Below are 21,021 nucleotides of genomic sequence, written 5' to 3'. Positions count from 1 at the left end.
TTTGTAGGGGAAAAAAGAAACAAAAGAACAAGCATAGTCTGAAGGTGAAGGTATGTACATCGTTCCATCAGTTATGCTGGGTTGCACAACCAGCCTTCTCTAAACTTTTATCCCACATGCTTCCCTTATAAATACCTGAGGAATTTTATTACACAGTATGTGATACCAGTATGATAAGCTCTATCAAGACCTCAACAACTTATTGTGTGAATTTCTGAAAAAATTTATTGTTGATCACATTACTCCATGCAGAAAAATAGATCAAAACCCAGTGTAATCAGAGAAAGAAAGCTTCTAATGCTGTGAAAGATCCATGTGGTAGCAGGGGAACACCTTAATCATTGGGTAAATCTTCAAGTGTCTACCAGAAATGGTCCTGGGGCACTGAAATACACATACATGGGAGTTGGGCCTTGTTCATTTAAATTCTTTTATCCCAATGTATTGAATTTCTTATGTGCAATTTTGTGCAATCCTAAAAGAAAATCTTTTAGGAGACTGAGGTGGGAAAAAAAAGCTCAGTATTGTTGCGTAGGTGGTTTTGATTAGAGTTGGCAGCAATTTAAAATGAGATGCATCTTCCAGAAGAAAAGGCAATTTTATCAGGGAAAATACACGTGATACATGAATAAGACCTTTGACTACTGATGGGCAAATCTACTGAAAAATGTAAGTGCTTATTATAAGCATTTTCAAATCTTTGGAGATCTCCCTCAATTTCCCTTCTCTTCCACCAAGGCAGTATGGGAATTTTCAAGTTAATTTTTTTTGCTCCTTTTATTACCCAGGTGATTATTTATGCCAGAACACAGAGAATATATATAATGCTGTTGAGATGATTCAGAAGGCACGAAAGATTACCCATTGTATCCAAAATGGCTATAGAACACTTCCAGATTATTTTTCTGGCCTCCTTCTGTTAGGAGTTCCTGAAACCTGCACCAGGCCCCATATATATATTCAAGATGTATATCTATATATATGTACTTATTAAAATATGTGTCTCAAAAAATTGCTGTAGGAGCCCACTGGTTTATTTAAGAGCCAAAGGTGAAATCCATAACTTTCTGACATTTTTTCTACTTCTCATAGTGATATCAGTAGCTTTTGCCTGCGGTCCTGGTAGCCTGGAACAGGCATTGCCTGTACCCTGAGCTCAGCAGAGACTGTATAGCTGCAGTAGCACAGTGCTGAGCCTGAGCAAATACATCCTGCCTTCTCAGCAAGGCTTGTTAGCTTGGGCTCTGTGCCTGCTAACTGTAGCTACATGGCTTCTGGTTTGAGGCCAGTTTGCATCTGGTTGGCTCAGAGAACAGGAAGAGGAAACTTGCGTCTGGTTGCAAAATATCTTGCAGCTGTTCTAGATGCCGATTCAAGGGGGACAGAAGTGGTACTAAGTATAACAGTAGGGAGCTTGTGCAGTCCCCTTGAAATCAACGGAAGATCTGACCCCGTGGACATGAATGGGAAAAAAAAAAAATAAAAATCAACAGTGAAATATAAAGTATCTTGAATTTTCTTTTTTTTTTCCTGTGGATACTGCAAATTTGCTTAACTCTTTGATGATCTAGTTGCTTCACTACATCCCCCTCACTTGTTATTCCATATCTGGGAGTGTATGTTACACTCACACTGCACTCCCACTAAATGCCAACTTGCTGCAAGTCAAACAGCTTTGGCACTTACACCCACATACACCTGTTTCCTGACCGACAGATACATGATGTGTAACTTACACCACCGAGAACCCATGATTGGATTCAGCACCTTTTCCTACTTATTTATGCATTTTTAAAGGTACTCTGAGGTCAAGGTAAACACACATGCTCTTCTGCCCTGGTCTTGCCCCATTTAAGCCACCTTCACTTTCTGTCAGAGGCAAAATGTCTAGTCTTGCAGTCTGACAGGGATCACAAGGCAGATACTTCTGTAGCTTAATGATGAGTGGTATGACATTCATGTTATATGTAATAACATGAGATTGGAAGGGAACACTGAGTGTTTCCATATACCTTGTTGAACACTGAAAGCTAGACTGGCCAACTCTGATATGCCCAAATAAGTCAGCAGGATACTGAAAAACTTATTATTGTAACAATGGAGAGGAGTGAGCTGTTAGAGTGCAGCCCAAAGAGCACCTCTTGGGTTGACCTATGAAGCAGGACAGAGCATGGGGCCAATCTGGAAAGAAATTAACCTATGGTGAAAAGAAAAGAAAGAAAAAGAAGAATCTTAAAATGTCAAAGCCAAAAGTTTGCCTTATGCAATGTTTAGAAAGGAAACAGCCTCACTTTTATTTCTTCTCTGTGTTATCATGCTTACACTTTTCCATTCACATGAGCATGCTGTTTCTGAATTGGTGCAATCTACTTAAAATAATTTTCCAGTTAAACTATGTCCTAGAGATGGAAGATACATTTATATTTAAACAAAATAATTTTATATTCACCAGAGAATAAAATATAGTATATCCTGAAATACATTTTAAAATTAATGTATAAACTTCAGTTTTTGGCCTCTGTTGAACAGTGATTAAGGTAATTATTTAGCTTTCCATAAAAAACCCCATAATTGAAAATTTACGTTTTGTAGCTGAGAATTTTTCTATATCAAATAGTGTTATTGTAGTCTTTGTATCTGTTGAGTGAAATAAATAGAAGGCATTACTTTCAGAGTGTCCTACTTATATACCTGTGCACATTTACCTGTACATACATAAGACAAGTGCAGGCCATAAAAACATTACCAGTCTGTAGTCACTGATGGCTCCTACAATTACATCTGTTTTGTTTTGGAGAGATATTTAATTACTTATTGCAATTCTTCTGAATAGAGAGCAATTATGTTCATCAGTGTGTACTGGATTCTAATCCTAATCTTCAAAGATTTGTATTTGTGTTCTGTGGTGAGTGAAAGAAATGCTGCCTCAGTAGAGAGAAATCTTGACAGACTGGAAAGGTCGCACACTGTGAAGTCCCTTTTGTGCCTCTGTCAGCCACAAAACATTGGTAGGAAGTATGAGAATCTTTTCACTCTTTTCACAGATTTGATTACAGACTAAGGTTGAACTGACCTCCAGTGCAGATATGAGTTATACCAGAGTGACCCAAGTTCATAGCACGTCAGTAACCACCTAATCATTGCTCTCTCAGCTTAAATCTTAGAAGCATGTCATGTTGCTCTTTATGATGGCATAACTGAATCACTGGACAAAGAGAAAAGCCACTGACATAATCCACCAGCACTTCAATAAGGCCTTCAACGTGGTCCCCCATATTATGCTTCTCTCCTAATTGAAGAGATATGGATTTGATGGGTGGACTGTTTGACAGATGAGGATCTAATTGTGAGATCATACCCAGAGAATGGTAGTTAGTGGCTCAATGTCCAGATGAGATCAGGAGTGAGTGGTGTCCATTAGGGTTGGGACCCATGCTCTTTAATCACAAAATTAATACCTTCATTCATAAAATCATCAGTGCATCCTTGGGAACTTTGTGGGTGATACTAAACTATGTTGTTGCTGTTGACAAGCCCAAGGAATGGGATATCATACAGAGGGACCAAGATAAGAACCACATGAGATTCAGTAAGTCCAAATGCAATGTCTTGCACCTGGTTCATGGCAACCCATTCTATCACTAGGTGTCCTGTTCACTGTAGGTATGTTGGACTAGATGATCTTTAATAATCCCTTCCAACTAAAAAAATTATATGATTCTATGATTCTCTTCTTCAGACATGGCTTCTTTTTTACAGCTGTGTACCACATCCTATTTGTATAGAAGGAAAAAAGATGGATCTACCTATATCAGCTTCACAACTCAGTGGTTCTCCATTCGGTTATATCTCCCCTCTGGCTGATTGTGCCTATTCCTGGTCTCTTCATCACTGGCTTAAATGCCAAAATTGTATGTTCAACGCCGGTGTCAGCTGAACATCTACATAAATCCTCTCCAGGTTTATGGGTTTATGTCTACAGTCAGTGGATCATCTGTGGGCATCCATCATTGATGATCCCTTGGGAGGAAGTCCCTGTCTCTTCACTGCCTGGAGAGAAACCAGCTTCTTCAGGCTAACACTATCCATTGTAAATAACAATCTTTGAAAATGTTCTTGCTGGCTAGGGGAAAGCAAGGGATATCTTGTTCAGTTACATCTGAACTCAATCACTTTCAGAAAAACACTAGAAAAACTGAAAAGCTATATTAAACTATTTTTTGCAAGAATATCCGAGGAAAGTAGTGATTCAGAATACTAGAGGACTAAAATGAAAGACAAAAGTAAATACACAGATTGGATAGGATTTTTTTTTTTTTTTTTTAATAAACTCCATGAAAATAATAGCATGGTTTGAAAAAAATAGATGTTAGGTCATAGAGACTGTTTGCATAAGATCATGTGATGAACAATGTCTGGATGTAGTAGAATTGTATAATATAACCTTACTATATCACGCACTGAGTTGACTAAAAAGAGGTATGCATGTATTGGTCTACCCCTGAGTTAAGAGGGCTGACTGGCAGATAGAAAATTTTGTTTCATGTAAGTACCACATGAATGTCCCAGCTCACATGAGGCCTGGGCAGAGTTGACCAAGCCTCACATGCATCTGTCTGAAGGATATAGTGCAAAGAAAACCAACTCCAGGTGAGGAGCATTTCTTGATGCACATGACAAAGGAACATCATGATTTCTTTCTTCTGGAAAGATCCATTACTGAAGATGCATTCTTGAGGGAAAGATGAAGAATTTCCTCATTTTTCCTGCTTCTTATTGATATGGAAGGTGAATGTGGTAGGAAGCAAGAAGCAGTAGCCTCAGAAGCAATTTACAGAACTGTGAATATTGTGTAATATGTTTATGACCTTGTTTTGGGATTCTTTTCTTCGCATCTGTATCGAAACTCTTCATACAGAGAAGATAGGGTGATGATAACAAATACAAGCTGCAGAAACCATAGTAAATGAAGAAGTCGTGAAATATATTAGAAGTATATACTCAGAAGTTGTTTAATAAATTAAAAATTACAAATGTTTTAAAGAAATTACAAATTACCTCTCCTGCTGCTGGTTTTGCTATTACAATTTCAGTTGGGTTCAGTTCAATTATACTTGGCATGACAAACTTTGCAAGTGTTTCCAATGTGTAAAAACACATGGTCTCTTTGGATATCTTTCAGGGATAGGTTTCCGCTGAGGACAGGGCTATACAATTTGTTTGGAGTTTGGTTTCTAGAGAACATTAATATTATCCTACTCTGGGTCACATATACTCACCGTTACTTCCATTTTGGGAATAAACTTTTCCTTGATATTCCACATGAACTCTCTCCTATGTTGCAATCTAATCCTCCTTAATGAAACCCTATCTTATTCCGAAATGAGAGAAACAGAATTTTCTCAAAATCTTGGCTACTCAAGATCATTCTGGCTACAACTTCAGTGTTTGCTGGAGATCAGGCAACCTAGTTGGCACCACCAATGTGTCAGGCAAGTTTGCCGGAGGAAAAATAAGTAATGCTCACTATTCTCAGAATATTAACATTAAATTTTTCAGAATGTTTTTTTTTTCCCAACATTATTACCATATGTTCTGATAATTCTGTTTGATAAAAGGATATTTTCTTCTGCATTTTGGTCTAAAGACTCAAATCTTCCTGAAATTTAGCAGTTTTCCCCCACTTACTTTGATACAGTGATTTTCAGTACAATTCTTACCTAAATCATTGGAAGAACAGATATGTAGACCTTCTTTTACAAGGCATTTCTTGGTCTGAAGTTTTTCCAGGTAGAAATAGGTGAAGCATCCAAACTTAGTACTGCTACAGTCAAATGGAGTTATGGGGGCCTTGGCAGGGGTCAGTGAGAGAAAGCTTCCCTTCACCAGGAGAGCTGGCTTGTGAGGGCTACAGACCTGCCCTCAGTCCCAGGTTCTAGTGGGTTAAAGTCAGGCTGCAATGAGATGAGAAGAAAAAGCACCTAAGCTACACATATAAACTGCACACACGCATAGAAGAATGTTATAAGCTGGTTCAAAACAAATAAGACATATCACACCTATGCAAATGCTCAAATCACTGAGTTTAGCTGCTTTGGAGCTGTCCCAGCCAGGACCAGAGCAACTGATCGCGATGTACACGGAGGTTCCGGTCAGTTCCCTCATCCAGGGAACTGCAAGGCAACAGAGCAGCCCGGCAGTTCTTGCGAGAACGGCTGATGTGATGTGGGGCGTTGCCATGCGCCCTGCCTTGAAAAAGCCTCGGGGAGACAGAGAGGAGTGCGGGTGTGTAAATCACGTGGGCTGTTTTAATGAAGTGAGACTGTAAGCCAACTGATCACGTGACTACACAGGGAAGCTGTGAAAAGAGTGATTTTCAGGGCAAAACCCTCACCAGTCAGCGAGCAGGCAAGGCGGGTCACCTTGCCATATAGGAAGGGGTTTAGCACTTAGCACTTAACAGGTCAGTTAGCGGGTCATTGCTCTCTGGACACTCCAAGATGCAACCATGGTCACCACCCGGCGACAAGGTGCTGCTAAAAAGAACGTGGAGACTCAATCTGAAAGCATGAATGTCCATGCCGTGGTTCAGGTCTCAGGCTGCAGAGAATGCCTGGCCCTGTCACTGCTTCAGGAGGGCAGCAGGGATACCAGCTGTTTGCATGTGAGCAGGTGGATGATCTTCTCAGCCTGGTGGTAGAAAGGCTAAGGAGCATCTGGGCTTGTGGAAAAGGAATTGATTGGTGGAGTTGCACTCTGCCATCCCTACAGGAAGGGTGTGGGGGAAATGCTTCTCGAGCAGTGGGGGATCATCTGCCCTCTCACAGTCAGGTGGGAAGGGGCAACCTCGAAGACAGCAACAGATGGAAAGAAGTCCCTGTTGGGGGCACCAAGCGGACTGCCCCTCAGCCTGTCCGCCTTCCCAGCTGCCCTTACATAACAAGTATGAGGCTCTGGAGCTGGGAGCTGGGGATGTGGATGTCGGTGAAAGTCCATCCATGCAGGAGAGGTTGTCTAAGGCTAGTCAGTCTGATCCTCATTTTGTGTCAGGAAAAAAAAGAAGGGCTGTCGTCATAAAGGACTCCCTTCTGAGGGGAACTGGGGGCCTGATATGCCGCTCAGACTGTCCCACAGGGAGGTGTGTTGCCTGCCTGGAGCCCGCGTGAGAGATGTTGTCCTTCGATTATTATCCATTACTGGTTTTCCACATTAGAAATGAAGAGGTAGGCAAAAGTTCTCAGGTGATCAAAAGGGACTTCAGGGTTCTGGAAAGACTTCCGAAGGGACTGGGCATGCAAGCTGTGTTCTCCTCTGTCCTCTCAGCTGGTGACTGGGATCCGCACAAAAGGAGGAGGGTGGACACGCTGAATGAATGGCTTTGTGAATGGTGTAGTAGTCAGGGCTTTGGATACTATGGCTTGGGACACAGCCTTGGGAAAGGGGGAATGCTAATGGGGGATGGGAGCCAACTGACAGGAAGGGCCACAAATATTCTTGGGAACAAGATGGCTGGGCTGGTTGCAAGACTTTAAACTAGATATGATGGGGGAAGGGGGTGTACTAGGTGACAGAGAAGTGTGTGGGAATGCTGTCACCTTGGGAGGTGGTAAGGGAAAACCCCAGACTTGTGCTGGAGGTACTAGGGAGGGCTCCTCTGAGAAGACAATGGGGCCAGTAGCTAAGCTGAAGTGCCTCTATACCAGTGCGTGCAACATGGGAAATAAATAGGAGGAGTTAGGAACTGTAGCACAATTGGAAAATACGACCTACTTGCTATCACAGAAACATGGTGGGATGAATCCTATGCCTGGAATACCATGATTGAGGACTACTACAGCCTTTTCAGAAGAGATAGACAGGTTTGGAGGGGTGGGGGAGTTGCTCTCTATGTTAGGGAAGTGAATAGATTGTAAAGAGCTGGTCTGAGGAACAGCCATAATCAGGCTAAGAGCTTGTGGGTAAAAGTCAAGGATTGGTCCAGCAAAGAGCATGTAATGGTTGGGGTCTGCTACAGGCCACCTGATCAGGAGGAGCCTGTTGATGAAGCCTTCTTGCTTCAGCTGCAGGAGCTATCGCACTCATGGGCTCTTGTCCTGATGGGGATTTCAATCACCTGGATATCTGCTGGGATAGTGGCGTGGCGGGTGGCAGACAATCCAAGAGATGCCTGGAGCTTGTTGAGGACATTTTCCTGGTCCAGGTAGTAGGTGGATCAACCCAAGGTGAAGCCCTACTGGACCTGCTGCTCACTAATGCAGAGGAGATCACTGGAGAGGTTAAGATTGGAGGTGGCCTGTGCTGTAGTGACCATGCCTTCGTGGAGTTTGTGATCTTGAAAAATATGGACCTGGAAAAAGCAGAGCTAGGACCCTGTGCTTTAGGAGAGCAAACTTCTGGCTGCTCAGGGAACTGCTGAGTGGGATCCTCTGGGAAACTATCCTTAAAGGCATGGCCACAGAACAAAGCTGGCAGATCTTTAAGGGCACCCTTCTGAGAGTGCAATGTTTCTCCATCCCCCAGCAGAAGAAGTTGAGCAGGGGAGGCAGATGTCTGTTGTGGCTGTGCAAGGATCTACAGCTTAAATTGAGAGAAAAGAGGGAAAATAGGCAGGAAGGGAGAGGCTAAGAGGAGTGTTCCCCCTCTGATGAAAGGAAACAGGGAGCTGGCTTCCTCAGACATAGAAAAAGCTGAGGTACTCAATGAATGCTTTGCCTCAGTCTTCATGGGTGGTCAGACTTCCCATGTCTGACAGGACTGTGAGCCTCTAGATCAGGGTATGGGAACTGGTTTCTGTCCCACTTAAACGGTGGAACAAGTCCGAGTCCTCCTCATGAAACTGAACATGTTTAAGTCCATGGGGTTGGATGATATTCAGCCTAGGGTTCTGAAAGAGATGGCTGATGTGGTTGCTGAGCTGCTCTCCATCATATTTGAAAAATCATGCTGTCTGGTGAAGTTCCAGGTGACTGGAAAAAAGGGAAACATTACTCCCATTTTTAAGAAAGGGAGAAAGGAAGACATGGGGAACTATAGGCTGGTGAGCCTCACCTCTGTGCTTGGGAAGATCATTGAGCAGATCCTCCTAGAAGCTATATTAAGACACATAGGAGGCAAAGAGGTAATTAGACACAGCAAACATGGCTTCACAAGGGGCAGATCATGCCTGACCAATCTAGTAATCTTCTATGGTGGAGTGATGGCTTTGGTGGACAGGGGGAGGGCCGATGGATGTCATCTACCTGGACCTCTGCAAGGCCTTTGACATGGTTCCTCACAACATCCTTCTCTCTAAATTGGAGAGGTGCAGATTTGAAGGATGGACTGTTTGATGGATTAGGAATTGGCTGATTAATCGCAGCCAAAGGGTTGTGATCAATGGTTCTGTGTCCGGGTGGAGGCCGTTCACAAGCGGTGTCCCTCAGGGGTTGGTCTTGGGACTGGTGCTCTTCAGCATCTTCATCAGTGACATTGACGATGGCATCGAGTGCACCCTCAGCAAGTTTCAGGATGACACCAAGCTAAGCAGTGCAGTTGACACATTGGAGGGAAGGGAAGCCATCCAGAGGGACGTAGATAGGCTGGAGAAGTGAGCCCATAAAAACCTAATGAGATTCAATAAGACCAAGTGCAGGGTGCTACACTTAGGTTGGGGCAATCCCAGGTATTTATACAAACGGGGGGAAGATCTCCCCCTGTGGAGATGGACTTGAGGGTCCTGGTAGATGAGAAGCTGGACATGAGCCAGCAGTGTGCGCTTGCAGCCCAGAAGACCAACTATGTTTTGGGCTGTATTTAAAAAAAGGGTGGCCAACAAGGAGAGGGAGGTGATTGTCCCCCTCTTCTCAGCTCTTGTAAGGCCCCATCTGTAGTACTGCTTCCAGGCCTGGGACCCCCAGTACAAGAAAGACATGGAGCTCTTGGAGTGGGTCCGGAGGAGGGCCTCTAAGATGATCAGAAGGCTGGAGCACCTCTCCTATAAGGAAAGGTTGAGGGAACTGGGCTTAGCCTAGAGAAGAGAAGGCTCTGGGGAGACCTCACTGTGCCTTCCAGTATCTGAAGGGAGCATATAAACAGGAGGGGGAATGGCTGTTTACGTGGGTGTATAGGGCAAGGGAGAATGGTTTTAACCTAAGACAGGGGAGATTTAGGTTAGATATTGGGAGCAAGTTTTTCACACAGAGGGTGGTGATACACTGGAACAAGTTGCCCAAGGAGGATGTGGGTGCCCCATCCCTGGAGGCATTCAAGGCCAGGCTGGATGTGGCTCTGGGCAGCCTGGTCTGGTGGTTGGCAACACTGCACACATAGCATGGGGGTTTAAACTAGATGATCTTTGAGGTCCTTTTCAACCCAGCCCATTCTATGATTCTATGATTCTATGATTCTATGAAATATGATTCTGTGCTAGGATGTGGCACAAACTGTTTTCATACAGCTTTAGGATTCCTCATTCAGTTATTATATTGGGGGCAACAAGGTGAGAATGTCTAAGATTTATTCAGGGAAAACTGGGACTTGTGTTTATCATGTAGAATAGAAAGAAGATAATAATATTCTCTGAACTAATATACACTGCTAAATCAGAACATATCAGACCATCTTCTAAAATGTAAGTCTCAGTGAAATAATTATATCATCCTTTTTCCCAAGCAAGCAACCTAGACAGAAGAAGTTGATTAGGCTGCTCTCTAGTCAGACAATGAATCAGTGGCACAGCAGGAATATAGCTCTCTAGTCTTTAGATCCATGTACATACTCTGGTAATTGGATCAAACTCCAGAAAAAACATTCAGAAAATGATACAGGAGTTAGGTTTTAACTCCTTACACGTCTGTCAGCTGTATAAACTCAAGTGTATCTCTTAAAATTAGTATTTTAATTTTGTTAGTTGTAGCATTTTAATTCTTCCCTTCTCATGCTCTGTGAATGTCTCTGCATTGTTCACAGTGCACTAGCCAAATAGATCTCTAGGCAAAACAAAATGAGAACAATCCTATAAGCCATGTGAGCCAGACAAAACAGAGTGAGCAGCAGAAAGCATTCCAAGATCCATTTGTACTAGACCATTCTTCTTTCACATCTGGGATCATGATTAGCCCAGGCAGTTTTGCAGCAGTTCTAGTTAATGTTCTCTGCACCCTTGCATCTCTTGAAAATGTCACTATGGCTCTTCAGTCCTCCAGCACGCTCCCATGATTCACTGATACCTCCATGAGCATACAGAAAGGAAATTCATCGAAATTAAAGGCAGTACAAAATACTACTTGGAGTTCTTTTTTTGTTCTCTCCCCCCTTCTTCCCCCTTCTCTCTCCCTCTTCAAGAAATGCTATTGCCGGCAAAAGCATTTCCCTCACTCACACAGCTGCCATACAACCTCCAGTCGTCTCATTCTGATTCTTTGAATCTGAAATGATGGGAAAGCACCTTTACACCAGAGGCTTGACTGTCCATGAAATCGAATCCCTGCAGCAGGTCATTCATTCCCTGTGTAAAACCGGAGTATAGAGGGTGTGCTGCAGAATACTCTGCTTTTAAATAACCTTACAGATCACTGTGCCTTTACCAGCTCTAGAGGGAATATCCAAAAACATGACATTCTGAAGGAAAAATGAAGAACAGAATCTTCCCTTCCTGTCCCTCTCCCCTGCAGACTTTTCTAGCCATATAGGAAAAATGCTTTACTTTTAGAACCAGAGAGGAAACTGTGGAAAAATACCGTACTTTTGTTGCCACTCTGTCTAGACATAAACCAAATTGAAGATAATAGACAATCATTTAAGAGTTGACACAGACTTAGCAATTTGGTGGCCTGAGAAACATGTCTGTTTGCAGTATCACTTAGGACAATCCTTGTATGTTTTGCTGACTGCTGCAACCAATTTTTTGCTCAAGGATGATAAAGGATGGACTCAATCTATACATGAACAAATATAAGGCCATAAAAGCCAAATGAAAGTAATTGATCCCCATTCAGGAGACACTTCACAAATTACATGTTGTCTGACTCTAGGAAAGGCAGTTTGATGACCTACCCCTTGACTGAATTGCACACATCAAATTCTAGTCAAGAACAAGTACAGAAGGTAAGGACTGTCGTTACAAAATCTTACAGGACAAAGGACTAGGTTCCAAAGGACTACTAGATAACACAGTGCAGAGCATTGTAGCACCTTGTGGTATAGATCTAGTTTGTAATACCCAAATTAAATGTCTTGGATGTAACATCAATCTCTTTTTTTTTATAAGGGTAACTAAAGCGGAAGGTCATATTGTCTTTGTTGGCTGTTGGAATCAGAATGTGGAAGACCTCATTTCATTTTCCTACACTGTCTAAATCACAAATTTTCTGCCACCCCAAGAAAATTCCTTCTCTACTAACATGGTTTTCTAACCACTGGAAAACTGGCTAAGTCACGGACACAATAAAACCAACAGATGAAACTTGAGACTGAGTAAATATGAGACCTTTTTTGGAAGATAAATAGGGAAAACATAAGCACTGCTCTCCTTGTACCTTTTGTCTCCATCACATCTGTAGATAAGACCAGAAATAGGGCTCAGTTGCTCTGACAGAGCTTTATTGAAAAAATCACAAGCTTACAAGGACTTCATATTGCTTCCAGAATAGAAAACTACTGAGAGGAAGTCTTGAGGATTTAAAATTTGAATGAAAATACCTAAACTAGCATTTCATTCACCCAGCACATGTCCCTTCAACTGATGGGCTAAGGATTAGGGAAAGGAATTTCAGATCAAAATAGATTCCTAGGCATTGTAGCTGATTTTTATCTGATCTGATTCCAGCAGAGAACACTGAACAAATCAGTGTTGCAGTAGATGAACCCTTATTTCTTCTGAATTCTGATTCTGATTTTCAAACAGTGCTGTGGTGGGAGGAAGAAAGGCATTTCTTGGGAAGTGTCCACCAAAGGGGACCACAGCTGGGCAGAGTTGTTATTGTTTCCCTATGCCCCAGAGCTCCAATGGTGCAGAAGTGCAGCTGTCTCCACAAACATAACTTAATCACAATTGTTTCTTTTCTTGATGTTGTTAAGTATATCGGTCTGCTTTTCAAGATAATAATATCTTGAAACTAATAAATGTGGCATCTGGGTGTAAAACAGAAGATAATATTACACAAGTTCTGTTCTAGCTGTCTTCTGTGACTAAAAGGCATTTCTCTCATTCTGCTTTTTTTTTTTGTCTTTCTTCCTTCATCTTCTACACATCACTTTCTGCTAGTCTTTCATCTGTCCAATACATTCAAGTGTTCTTTAGCCCTATCTTTGCAGTAAAGTCTTGATTAAGGGGTGGGCTTTGCGACAAACTTTAAAGATGATTAGTCTTAGTCTTGTCATGATTGCTTAATTAAGCTTTTCACAATTTTAACTGTTAGATGAAGGCAACCATCTCTGAAAATGTTTTGCTGACTTAATGGCTGCTGAGCAGATGTCATCAGCAAATGACAGGCTGATTTTCTGGCCAGCTTACTGAAGATCACTTTCATCTTACTGCCTTTGAGCTTGAACCGATGACTTTTTTTGGAGAATTACACAGAATGGTTAAGGTTGGGAGGGACATCTGGAGATCAATTAGCTCAAAGTTGTACTGCTCAAAACAGGGCCATCTAGAGCTGGTTGCCCAGGACCACAGTTAGCTGTACAACTGAGGCTATACAACTTTTATGTCTCAGTGTTTGATTGCCTTTATAGTATTTTTTTCCTTTTATTTTTTAAATAAAGCTCCTTATATTTTGATTTGTGCCTGTAACTCTGGATCACTGACAACGTCTAACAGTTTGATTCTTTCTTCTTTACTCCTTCTCAAGGTATCTGTACAAATGGACAAACTCTCACTAAACCTTCTCTTCTCTAGATGGAGCATTTCCAATTCTCCCAGACTCTCCTTGTATGTCATGTGCTCCAGTCTGTTCATCTCCATAGCTCTCCACTAGACCCTCACCAGTATGCTCATGTCTCTCTTGTACTTGAGAGACCAGAACTGGACCCAGCATTCAGATGTGTCTCACCACTGTGAAAGGAACACTGCTGTCCAATAGTAAACCTGTTCTGAGGATGCTCTGAGTTGCTTTCTAGTCAATTATCACCCACATGTCCTAGTGCATAGTGTTACTCCACTCCAGGTGCTGGACTTAGAATTTCCTTTTATTGAACTTCATGGGATCCTTTACACTCTATTTCTCCCCCCTGTTCTGTTCCTTTTGAAAGACAGCACATCAGTCTAGAGCATCAGAGAGTCCTCCCAATTTTGTATTATCTGTGAACCTGCTGACTTATCTCACTTTTACTCTATCAATTTGTCAATTAGGATGCTGCATGAGATAGTGTCAGAAACCAGTTCAGACCAACAATATCCACTGGTCTCCTCCAATCCTTGTAAATAGCATCTTGCCGACTGACAAGCTGGCATTCACACACCTGTAGCATGACTCACGCAGTATACTTGGGTGTTTCAACTGAAAAGTAAATTTTTCCTTCTGCTGTCTGAAAATGAAACAATCCAAGACTATATATGCAAATGATGTTTCAGGAAGAAAACAACAACAACAAAAAAACATTTGTCTGGAATAACACTGTCGCTGTGACTGTGACTGGAGTGACTGAAGACTAAAGGAACGCTCCAACATCCTCTCATCAGCATGGTGTAAGCCCAGAGCGAGAACCAGTGGCACAAAGAGATTGGCAGCACAGGAATGGCCAAGTGCCTTTGTTTTATTGTCACAAAGAAGCTACCCATCAGCTAACATCAGGAGTTTATCTTTGTCTAAAATAATCCAGAAGTCTGGGTTCAGCTAGGTTAGATAGGTGTTATTAGGATTGGTTTACTTGCAGCGGTGATGGTTGGATATGGTGGTAAAATACTGATGACAGATTTTAAGCAGGTTTTTGATCTACTTGATCATTTTCAGAGCTCCTTTTTCTTTAGTTTAGCTAATCTCTGCTATTTTTTAGGCCAAGATAATCAAATTCAAAATGCTTAAGAGTATTTTTTATTTTAATTTGCTTTCTATTATTAGCAAAATAAAAGAATTCCTCATTGATAGAAACAATTAATGAAATTTGAAGAAGATAGCTGATTAAGTAGTTCACATTTCAAAATTATTTTGGGTCTTGATTTTACACCGCATCTGTGGCAATTGTCCGACTTCATTTTAACACTGCATACTTGTGAAAGTTCCTTGCTGTTCATGTGATTCAGAGCAGCTTTGTGGCCAAGGCTGCTCTGGTCTTTTCTAAATGTATTCTGCAAAATAATAATGAGCTGAGGTTGTCTATTGTGCTGATGAGATAAAGCAGACCCACTGAGTGCTATGGAGAGGAGATGATTGTGAATTGATGTTATTGCTCACTTTGTATGAGTGACAAAAGATATGTTTAACATTTTTCATTATGGAATCTGGATTGTGATCACTAAAAAATGCTGGTATTAAGTAAAGCGGTAGCATTAGTTCCCTGGTAAATTGTGTAGATGGAAACAAGAGATTTAATTCTCTGCTTTAAGAAAGCTATTTCAATACAGAAAAAAAAAAAAAAAAAAACAAGATTTGTCATAAAAAACAGATTATGTATCAGTCTTGCCCTATCTCTGGCAATGTTTGAATGATAGAAAAAGCTCTCCAGAATCTACCAATTTAACAATATGTTGTTTAGAGAAGGTCAGGAGAGAAAACTTTTCTGCTCTTTTAACTGTCACTTGCATCTTGAAGAAAGAGGTTTCCTACACTTAAACAGATCTACTGATCAAAGCTTTTCAATCTATTTTTCAGTCTGGCTTTTAATGTGCAGGTTATGTGGTGGTAGAGAATTGAATGGGCTGAAGCTCTGTATGCAATGAAGCACTGAATATACACTTATTTATTATTGTAAACTCATCCACCTTCTTTATTTGTTAGAGCATTTCTTTAATGCCAGAAGAAACTTAAGTCTGGTCTTCATTGTCAAGAAGTAAAATCTTAATGAAAGTGTGGGAATTTCTTAATGGAGTTGATGTGTTGTAGACTAAATTATAAGCCCACTCTAGCAAAAAAAGACAAAGTCAAGCCTGTGGTGTTAAATAGTGCTAAACTGGATCTAAATGGGATTTTAATTGAGGTGAGTAATCTAAAGAGGAAAATGCCTGTTTTTTTCAGGGCTAGTGATGGGAGCATGAGCAGTAATTCTGCAGTGCTCATTGCACCTGCACTGAGTTGTTCCCTTTCTGTACAAAGACGATATACAGCTTACTTGTACTGGAAAACAACAAAATTCCTGCAGCATTTTCACAGATGATTAATCTCTGATGCTAACAGAGGTGCTTCCAGCTGTATTTCCTTGTTTTCCTTAATTGTTTATCACAAGTAGATAGCTCTGATTTTGATGCAAACTTAAAAACTTTGGACTTTTACAAATTCTTGCTGCCAACTGTTTGTTTTGTTTAAAATGAAAAGTACATTTTAAAAGTACACTGATATAAGAGTTGTGATAGCATCATCTTGGTCTGTATGGTTTCTATTTGTGTGGGGACAAAAGAGAGTGGTTGCTTCAATAAGTCTTTTTTCATTTTTGCACAATGTTCATTCATTCTATGTTCCACCAGATGTGCTGTGTTTCATTTCCAACCAGGTTCCCATCTGTCCAGAAGACTGAAGTTTGATGGATTTAATTATTGTGAGGATGGACTACTTCTTATTCTGTCTATTTTGAGTAAAAGACAGGAAAGGGTAAAAGTGGAAAATGAAGTAGAAATTTTTTTAAAAAAATTATATATATATATATATAGAAATACGCATTCTTTAAAACATTTGAAAACTGAATGAAGGGGACTGTGAGAAATATTACAGGGAGACCTTGAACAATATATGAAATTAGGTGTTTGGTCTGAATTCAATGAAAGATAATGAAGGGTTTTGATATGATAATCCCACTTAAATGATTATAGAGTGGGGGGTGTATATGTGTGTAAGCTGTGAGGGGAGGAGGGGTGTTACAATAAGCTAGCCAGCCAGTTCTTCTCTCAGCAAAGTGTCAGATCGGCTGTTTTGCTAAAGATAAATTTTTCATGTTCCAAATATTCTGAGAGAAAATAAACTATACTAATAGCAAGATGTGTAGTGATTTGCACATTATCCAAGCCATTGAGTTATTCCTGACTGTCCCTATTCTAGTTCTTGATTTGCAGGCCAGCTACGCTCTGCAGCTGGAGCAAATTATATCAACAGAAGTGCTGATGTGACCACAAGTTGACAAAAGGACATGATTTCTAGTAGCAGAAAAGCAACTAGATTTTATGAAATTGTATCTAATAATGTTGTTTAACTCATGGATCTTGCATCTGACGTCTACTTTTTATCCAGTCCTTTCAGCAGCCCTTTGTTAGCAGTCACTCAGAAGAGGAAATAAAATGTAGCCATTGAAATAAAAATTGCTCTACGCTTTTTAATAGCTCAGCTGCAAGCTCTATTGTTTTATTTAATGGATTGTATAACTGAAGTCTTTCCTCATGACTATACTCATTTGGCTTCCTAGTTTCTAAACTAAACTACAGTATCTCGGGGCTCCAAAGTAGGGGACTGAGAGAAAGAGAGAGAGATGAAGGGATGAAAGGATCTGTATTTCTGTAGGTTGTGAACTGCTAGAAATAATGCAGATCTGGAGTCAGAGCAGTGACTAGGAGTCAAGAATTTCTGCACCACAGTTGACATTGACTTATTCTATGTCCTTGGTTATTAAACTTAGTCCCTCTAACTCCCAATTTACCAATCTGCAAATGGCTGTAATAATATCTGTTCTTCACAGTGACATGTAGTGGGTGCAAATATTTGCACTTCGAGAGCTTCGGGTTAGGTAGAATCACAGACTAGTGAAGTATTATTCCATTAAAATTCAAAGTCACACAGTTCTCTCATCACCCAGTGTTTGTCAACTAAGTCAGCAGTACCATGCAGTTAAAGAGATATGATGCAAAAGTAAAATAATGGAAGAGAAAACATTAAATTACTGTTCTCTACACACTTAACCATAGGTACAGGAGACCTAATTTTCTCTTGGAGTTCTTATGCTGCCTAAATGTGTAGCATTTCCTGCACTTATTTTTATCCATGCCTGTCACCTGCCATTTGTACAGGACCTGGCACACTGGTTCTCACCACCAAACAAGGCAACAATCCAATAGGAACACCAGAAATAATACCATTCTAGAGGCAGCATAAGATGAAAAAGCTTTTTTTTTCTGTGAACACATTAGAATTCACTATTAAAATGCAGAGAGGTCTTACAACCCCAAATTATTCTGCTGCACTGCTTAGAAAAGTGAAATCCCTGTATAACTGTTAAAACATACTATCAGTTTTTACAGAGAACTTAAAATGGCAAATGTTCATTCAAGATTTGTAAAGTCATTTTCACTCGAGTAACCCAAAGCAGCTTAAAAGTTAATTGACAGGTAATATGAACTTCAAGGGATGATGAAGTAATAAAACCAGAGAGAATCAATCATCACCTCCAGAACCATCTGAATTGTCTTCAAGTATCTTAAACTCAGAAAAATCTTGGGTTATCTCTATGGCCTTTTGAGACTGCTATTCAGAGTGAGTCTAGCACATGCTCTTTAAAGAATTTGGGGAAAGCTTTCTTTTTGCTGTTGTCCCAGATGTATTTGTGCCTTGTAGGCATGTTCAGTGAAATGGAAAAAAAAGGCCTTATTAAATCATCAAGTGCTAAGAAGGCTTTCAGCTGTGGAAGATACGCAATGTACACTGAGGTTGAAACAAATCATACAGTATAACCTGTTAAGGATGTAATTGAGATACATGTAATCATTAACCTTGGAACAGACTGGGAATCAGTTAATGAATCAAATCAATACCCTCTCCACTGATCCATAATAATTTGAAAGAAATGAAAAATTTAACAGTTGCTGTATGTGAGGTTATCATGGGCTGCAATTAGCTAGCCTCCGGGAGATTGTGTTACCTAGTTACCAGAGGGTAAGTGTAATTTCCGTAGATCTTTTGGAAAGATTGTTATAATGACAGGTGCCACACAATGAAATGGGCCAGAAAGACACTTCAAGTGCTGGCGGTAGCTAGGTCAGCTTTCTGTCCCTTCAAGTAGGGCAGAAGTCCTTTCTCCTGACATTTTGCATTCCCAGTTAATGCTGCTGTGTGATGAAGACATTTCAACAGACTCAGCTGAGAGTCTGCTGCAAAAGCTAGAGAAATGTTACCTTTCTTTTAAGTGCTACTACCTGTCTGGGGCTATATTTTTTGTGCATCTTCCAAGGGCAATTCATTTCTGAAGCCCTACGTTTTCCCCAAAGAGAGCGATACTTTTAAATCTCTGGGCATGTGGAAAGATATACTGGCCAAAGGAATAAATAAAAATGAGAAGCAAGTTTCAGAAATACATGTGGAATATACGTGCCTAGATGGCAAATGTTAACAAGCCTATTTTCTAATGCTAAATAAGGTAAAGGAAGGAAAAAAAAAAAAACTTGTTGTTTGCCTCCACAGCATGTACTTAGTGATACCCATGCACAGTAGGATAGTTAGTTAGCTACCACATGCAAAGCAGAAAGCAGATGGTATGGTTGATATAGATCACAGGAACGTGAGTATCTGTGAGTGTGCATGTCTTTGTATGTTCGTGTGTAAATCAGCAAGGAGTTTGACATTGACATACTCCATCAAGTCTAGTTTATAAGGAACAAGTAGTGCAACATTCTGTGCATCTGGCAACATAACTAGCTCTGTCAATCTGTGGATACTGCTGACATTGTACTATTAGCGTCACTTCCATCTGTTTTGTTTATATAGGGCTTGATTTACTTTCACCATGTGAATCAGTAGTGGGTAGAAATGTCCAAAAGTCTCTGGTTCCAATTAAACCTGCAGTGTATCATGTTGCACAGTGTTTTAAGAAAGGGGATAGTTACTGTGAGCATTACTACCTGTATCATCTTCTGAAAATATTTATGCATATTAAGGAATATAGAGTAATATGAGTAGATCCTAGAAGTCTATTTTACCTTAAGAAAATAAATCCTTGTTCATTTTTCTGTATTTGGATATAAGCAAATGTTTGAGATGGGAGACTGTTCTGGTAATTTATAGTCAGGTTAGTCTAATCCATTTCAAATACTTCCTCTTTTTTCACCTGCTCAGTGCCACTTTTTGCTTTAAATTATACCACAGAAATATTCCCTTTGCCAAATATTTCTACCCAGACTCATGGCTGGATCTTCTTTTCCTCTTCTCCTCAGTTCTTGTATGTGTAAACAGACAATAGAGCTGTTCTACTTTGGGCGTGACTCCTAACCTATGTGAGGATTCGCTGCATCCACCTGACTTCTGCTGCTTCTAGTCAAAGCCATAATGTATGGTTTAGAAGTACACATGGGATAGAAAGGCAAAGCATGTTATGGAGCTGAAATCGTAAAGCAGATTAGGTGGGCATATTAGAACATCAATGAATTTGAAATTCAAGTAGGTTAACTAATCTTAATCATGGAATATTTTTCTGGGATATTTTTTCAGGTGCAAGCTTTTATATCTAATACGAATTAAAGAAAGTCCCCAAATCCTATTTAGGAGAACCAGTTAATTATTTACTTGGAAGTCAAGCTGACATTTGCTGAAACAAAACTTGTTTTCTATGGTACCTAATTCATGATTAAACAACATGTCATTCTGTTCTTTCTCCAGAATCATACAATGTACCTTGTTAGGAGTTCAGTTGTGTAACAAGGTGTTATGGAAACACTATAATAGAATATTCTTGATGCTGGAAAGATGGATTCATAATTAGCTATTATGAAACAGAAATGTTTTTATTAGCAGTCCCAATCCATTGTACTTGAACCTCATTTTCTCCAGCTTCCAATTTTATTAAATGTCACTTAGCTGCTGGGCATACTCTGCAATAAAGAACAGGAAGTGGGTGGCAATAATTTGAAGAAGTCAGAATCCCATCTATTCTGATAAAATAAAAATGAGTGACTTGACTCTTGCTTGCCTGATCCCT

The 21,021-nt window shown here is 40.4% G+C and overlaps 1 long non-coding RNA gene across 1 annotated transcript; it reads left to right on the top strand.

Annotated features, from left to right (window-relative positions):
• Window positions 1-7,151: 7,151 nt before the first annotated feature.
• Window positions 7,152-12,421, top strand: LOC149912773 (uncharacterized). The gene is made up of 3 exons (XR_016461927.1): window positions 7,152-7,223; window positions 12,012-12,084; window positions 12,248-12,421. It is a non-coding gene; the product is annotated as an uncharacterized LOC149912773 (long non-coding RNA).
• The last annotated feature ends 8,600 nt before the right edge of the window (window positions 12,422-21,021 follow it).

This window comes from Phasianus colchicus, chromosome Z (genome assembly GCF_987193195.1).
Source record: "Phasianus colchicus chromosome Z, bPhaCol1.hap1.1, whole genome shotgun sequence".
NCBI classification, from domain to species: Eukaryota; Metazoa; Chordata; class Aves; order Galliformes; family Phasianidae; genus Phasianus; species Phasianus colchicus.
The sequence above is the reverse complement of the archived record's forward strand: the minus strand, read 5'-3'. Positions and strand labels throughout refer to the sequence as shown.